Source organism: Phocoena sinus, chromosome 14 (genome assembly GCF_008692025.1).
Source record: "Phocoena sinus isolate mPhoSin1 chromosome 14, mPhoSin1.pri, whole genome shotgun sequence".
Taxonomy (NCBI): Eukaryota; Metazoa; Chordata; class Mammalia; order Artiodactyla; family Phocoenidae; genus Phocoena; species Phocoena sinus.
Window position 1 is genome coordinate 67,376,861 of NC_045776.1, and position 6,055 is coordinate 67,382,915.

The following is a 6,055-nucleotide window of genomic DNA, read 5'->3' on the forward strand; positions in this document are numbered from 1 at the left end:
GGCGACGCTTCCAGCCCAGAAGTCCCATCCCCAGCCAGGCTAGTCCCCACGGTCCCTTCCACCCTCCTTGGTCTCCTGGGGAGGGGTTTGGGTGTTTCTAGTTGCTCTGCCTCCCCAGATAGTGGCCTCCCCGGGTGAGCACAAACGGGCAGTTCCCAAGACGAACTCAGGAAGCGATAGGGGCCGGGGATGCAAGTCACCTCCGGCCGGAGTGGACCTCCTTAGCTCAGATAAATGAGACCGTCCAGCCTTGGGTGGCGGGCTTCCTATCAGCAACACCGGCCTGGGGGAGGGGGAGGATGGCTCCGTTTTACCCCCACTTAACCACTGGCTCCTTATCGAATGCTCTTTGTTAACCCTCAGGTTAGGGGAATCCGTTTCTCAGATGAGGACACTGAGGCTGGGGGTGGGTAGGTGGGTGGCTGAGGCCCACGTTTCTGACGCTGCGGCCCATACACTGCAGTGGGGACAGGCCAGTCCTGGACCACCTCTGGCTATCGGGGTGGGCCATGGAATAAACGGCAGAGGCTAGGCGGCAGCCTGGCTCTGGAGAGTTAAGACCCGCTGGTTTCTTTTCAAACTGCACAGGAGAGACCTGGCTGGGACCAGCGGGAAATCCTGCCACTGCAGCCGCTGGGCGGGGACACCAGGCCTGGCTGGGCAGCAGCCTCACTGGCCAGGCGGGGCTGCTGCGGGGAAGCACCACCACCAACCGCCCGATGCTCAGAGCTTTAATAAAGCTCCTACTGTGTGCCAGGCCAGCTGTGTGCCCTTGACCTGAAGGAAACAATGAGTCACCTCTATGAGGGACACTCATGCCCAAACTTGGGCTGAGTCAGGAGAGTAGCTGGTGGCACAGGGATTTGAACAATGACTATTATGGGAATACCTTCATTCAAGGATCGGGGCATTTGTTACCTACTATGTGCCTGACCTCCTGGTGGCAGACTACTTACATCATCTCACTGAGTCCTCGTGACCTTTCAAAAGGTGGACTCTTACCCCAATACCCAGGTCGTGCAGGTCCCACTCTACCCTCTCCACAGCCCACTCCATCCACTGTAGAGTGAGGAAGGCCCGTGTCTAGTAGTAACTAACGGCTGACATTGACATGGAGCCTACTGGGTGCTGTGTCTTTTGGCACTGCAAACCAAGAGCAAAAAGCAGGGAACAAAACAGAGCCAGCTCCCAGGCTCACAGTCTAGAGGTGGCTCCTGGGCTGCAACAGGGACAAGGCACTGGGGAGAAGGGAGTGGGGAGCAGGAGTGGGGGTGGGATGGGCCTGCAATTTTTTTTCTTAATTTATTTATTTAGTATTTATTTTTGGCTGCATTGGGTCTTCGTTGCTGTGTGAGGGCTTTCTCTAGTTGCTGCGCAGGGGGGCTACTCTTCATTGTGGTGTGAGGGCTTCTCATTGCAGTGGCTTCTCTTATTGCAGAGCATGGGCTCTAGGTGCGCGGGCTTCAGTAGTTGTGGCTCCCAGGCTCTAGAGCACAGACTAGGTAGTTGTGGTGCATGGGCTTAGTTGCTCCACGGCATGTGGGACCTTCCGAGACTAGGGATTGAACCCCCGTCCCCTGCATTGGCAGGCAGATTCTTAACCACTGTGCTACCAGGGAAGTCCCTGTTTGTTTTTTTAAAAATATTTATTTGTCTGCGCTGGGTCTTAGTTGTGGCAGGAGGGATCTTTGTTGCAGCATGCGGAATCTTTAGTTGCGGCATGTGGGATCTAGTTCCCTGACCAGGGATTGAACCCGGGCCACCCGTATTGGGAGAATGGAGTCTTAGCCACTGGCCCACCAGGGAAGTCCCAGGCCTGTAATTTTTGATCAGTGAACAGTAAAGGTGAGGGAGGGAGCTGTGTGGATATCTGGAAGGAGAGTGTTTCAGGCTCAGGGAATAGCAAGGGCAAAGGTCAAGGTAGGCGGGTGCCTGGTGTGTTCAAGAAAGAGGGAGGGGGCCTGTGAGGCTGGGTGGAGGCAGATGGAGGTGGGGCTGAGGGGGCCATACCTCTTTTGAGGGACCTGGGAGCCAGGGAGGGAATTAGAGCAGGGGAGGGGTGACCTGACTTAGGTCATAACAGGTTCCCTGTGGTACTGTGGTGGGCAGGGCAGGGGCCCTGGAGGAAACCAGGTGGTGCCAGTGTTGAGAGGAGTTGGATTCTGGCTGTATTTTGAGGGGACAGCGGATAGAATATGCTGGTGAATCGGGTGTGAAGGTGAGGACAGAGTTACAGGTTTGGGGCCACTGATACCTGGGGAGGACAGGATTGCTGCAGATGGGGCAGGGGAAGATCAGGGTATGGAAACTAAGTAATTAAATTCTCAATGCCTTTTTGTGTTCTCCTTTTGCAATTTTGGGAAACTGAGGCCCAGAGAGGGCAAGGGATGTGTGTGGTCAGCAGCTGTGCAGGAATTTGACCCCTGCTCATATCTACCTCGTGTCTCTGCAGGGCCCTGGACACAGGAGAGGTCAGACTGAACCTAGGCCCTTCTGTTGGTCATTGGGTGAGATGGTTAAGCTCCCTGAGTCAGTTGCACTGTTTGTAAAATGGGACAACAGCAGTCACACCACAGAGTTGTGAAAATGTTATTACTCAGCCGAGTGCAGCCAGGGCATACATCCACTGCTCCTCTGAGGAGGAGGAGCCGAGGGGGGATTGTTCCTCTCTATCTCCAGTCCCCTGAGCTGTGGCCTGCCATCACAGAGGCCCGCTGCAGACCAGAGACTCCAATATTCTGACTCTAGGACACATGGCAGGTGTGGTCCCCACTGGTGTGGCCAGACCCACGGCCCAGGCCATGGAGGGCCTTGGCTTTGATCCCCTGTATCGTAAGGCATCCTCTCCTCTTCCTGGCAGGACCAAGGGAAGCACAGACACCGCTGGTGGGACGAGAGGTTTGGGCTGTGGTTGTCCTGAGCCCATCCCCACAGACCCCACAGGCCACCTTTGAGTACAGAATGCTGTGGCTCCAGTGCAGGCTCGGGCTGGCCCTTGGGCAATGGGCACATGGCTGGATTTCCAGCCTTAGCTACTGGGTGCTAGAGTGCAGCCTGCTGGCCTTGGTTGCAGCCGGAGGTTGGACAATGGGCTTGCCGGCAGGCCCCAGCCCTGGCACTGGGCAGCTCAGGTCCTGGCTGGTTCCATCCGATGCCCTCTGGGCTAGACTGACCTGTGAGCATGGCCCAGGATGAGTTGGTGACCCGCCGGGGGCTTCAGGATGCTTTGTCCAGATGTGGGTCCAACCATGACGACTGCTCCTGCCCCGGCTGTGGGGTGAGTGCCCCCAAGCTCCCCTGAGCTGCTTCCTGTGCCTGGAGAAGCAGGACCAGAAAGCCTGGAAGGCCCGCTTTCCCACCAGCCTCCATCTCTCTGTGCTCACGCTCACTCTGCGCCCGGCAGCTCTCTGTCAGGAGCGGAGCAGGATGGGGCGTTCCAGGGCCCGTGGTTGGGCCTAGGGGAGGCCCTGTCACTGCACTGTCCTCGGCTCCAATTTCCTCCCTTGGAGGTGAGCCACTCCCTGTGAGCCTTTGTCCACGCGTAGGGGCAGAGATCGGTCTCCCACTGACCCCTGAACCTTGGCCTGGGTCTGCGGGCTGTGGCCTTGTGGGACCACGAGGGTGTGCGGAAAATTTTTATTTTAAGTGTGACTGACCAGGAGCTCTTGAGAATTGGGAGCGGCGTGAGGAGCCCGGTTTCCCTTCCCCACCCCATCCCCAGGCTTCAGCCAGCTCTGCGCAGCCCTTTGAGACAGGGCTTGGAACCCACGCCTCCTGAGGGCATCTGAGGTCAGTGCAGTCCAGACGTTTCTTTTGGCTGGGAGGACCTGGCCTGCCTGACATAAGCACCTCCACCCTGGGCCTAGGCGCCAGGGATGTGAGGCTGCCCCCGCAGGGCGCCTCAAGCTCTGGGCAGAAGTTAGGCAACACCTGTCACACTCGGTGGCTGTCCCTGCAGCAGCTGCTGGGAGGGCTGCTCGTGATCCCCTAGCTTGGGCTGCAGGCCGGGGAGGGGGTGGACCGGGCACCCAGCCCTTTAGAAATAGGATGCCTGTGGGCGGCAGGTCAGGAGGGGGAGAGCGCAGGCTCTGAGGAGCCCCCTCGGGCCTGAAGGCAAGTCCCATCTCCTCACCTGAGCCACGGGGTGCTCACACTGCCTCAGGGGCTGATGTGCACTTGGCACAATGCAGCCCAGTGATGTCGTGGGTGCGTTTGGGCCTCAGGAGTGTGAACTCTGGCTCTGACACCTGCCAAGACTGAGGTGGGAGCGTCCTTGGCTCCTTGCGAGAATAGCACTGGCCTGTGTGGCGGGGCTGCGGAGAGGAAGGCAGAGAGGGCAACTTGGGTCATGGGGGCCTGAGGGAGGCCAGATCTCATGGGTCATGGCCAGCGTGGCAGGAGCCTCCGGAGGGTTTTGAGAATGGTGAGGTCGGTCAGCCTCCATGGGGTAAGGGCTAGAGGGGTGGAGGGAAGCTGGGAGCCCTGCGAGAGGGCCATGGGAGGCATGGGTGTTTTTGGTGCTGCGTCTTGGAGAGCCTGATGATTTGCTTTGGGGTCTGAGAGAACAGGAGTCAATGAGGAACTCCAAGGTTCAGGATGAGGGAACAAACTCTTCCACTTGCTGAGAATGGGGTGGAGGGAGGTGCGGGGCAGGATCCAGCCCTTTCAGCCCATCAGATCCCAGGAAGAGCTGGCACTTGGGAGAAGGGTGGGCGGTCAGCCAAGCAGTGAGGGGTCAGAGGAGCCCTGTCACAGCCTGGGAGCCCCTGTGAGGTCAGGCAGTGAAGGAGGGCAGCAGAGGCTGGGAAGGCACCACCAGTGATTTGGTGACATGGAGGTTGCTACTGTCTCCGCAGAGGCAAGACCGGTTGGAAGTGGTTTCTAGAAAGGGAGAGGAGGTGGATGCCAAGGAAACAGTAAAATGGCTTGGTGGCTGGAGGGGGATTAACGAGGGGTAAGGGAGGGTTTTCCAAAGGTGCAAGCGCAATGCGTATTCATTTGGGAGATGGGCTGGTAATGCAGAAAAAGAGGAAACGGGAAACCACACAGTTGTATGTAAAGTACGTCCAGGTGGGCTGGGGAGAGAGAAGACCCGGGGTGAATGGTCAGACCGTGGGGCCAGTAGGGTGCTGTGAGCAGTGTACCCACTTCCCCAGGCCCTGCTCTCACTGGGCAGGGGATGGTAGGGAAAATTCACTCCAAACCCTTGCCCCTTCCCCTGGCTGAAGGTGACAATCTCTCCTAGAGAGGGTGGGTGTGTTAAGGCCGAAGTTTGTTTCTTGAGCATCTGCCTGGGGACACATTTATGGACTAAGTTACAATTGTTTACCTGGAAAATGGCTTTTCCCAGATGGACGTGTTAAGAGCCTTGGATCTTTGAATGACTGAAAACTACTGGCCTGCTTTGGATACTTATCTTCATGCGGCTCCAAGAAGAGACCAGACTGACCACAAGGCCAACAGGTGATGGGTCTGGGGCTCTTCACATCTCCTCCCTGACAACAGAAATGTGCTCTGACCCCACACAAGGCAACCAAGGCAGTCTTAACCAAGGCCTCCATTTTAGTTTTAGGCTGTTTAACTTTAAAACTCTAACCCCATAACATCAAGGAAGCACAACAACCACTACCACTTAAGTAGGAAATATAAAAACGGTTCCCCTCCTTAGCTGTCACTAAGGCAGACCTGCGTCCTGAAGTGTGTGGAGGCTCAGAGGCCCACCAACTCCGCCACTGCTGGGAGGGGTGTTCAGAGGGCCCTGTGACCCAAAGCTCCCTCAGAGGGCTCCCAGCCATAGATCCCCAACACAGTGCCCCCCCCCCCGCACTGCAAATCGACAGACCTGGGCTATGACGTCCCCTTGAGACACGGCTCAGGGTCAAAGTGACACTCGAACCCCCTTTCCTTGCCAGCAGCACCATGACCAACACTGCACTGTCACATCTTGACCGTTCAGATTTCCTCACACATGACGCTTGAATGAGCTGTGATCTGGGGGGTTGGGGACATGCTCCAAGTAGATGTGCAGTGGCTGCAGAACAGAGGCCGAGAAGGA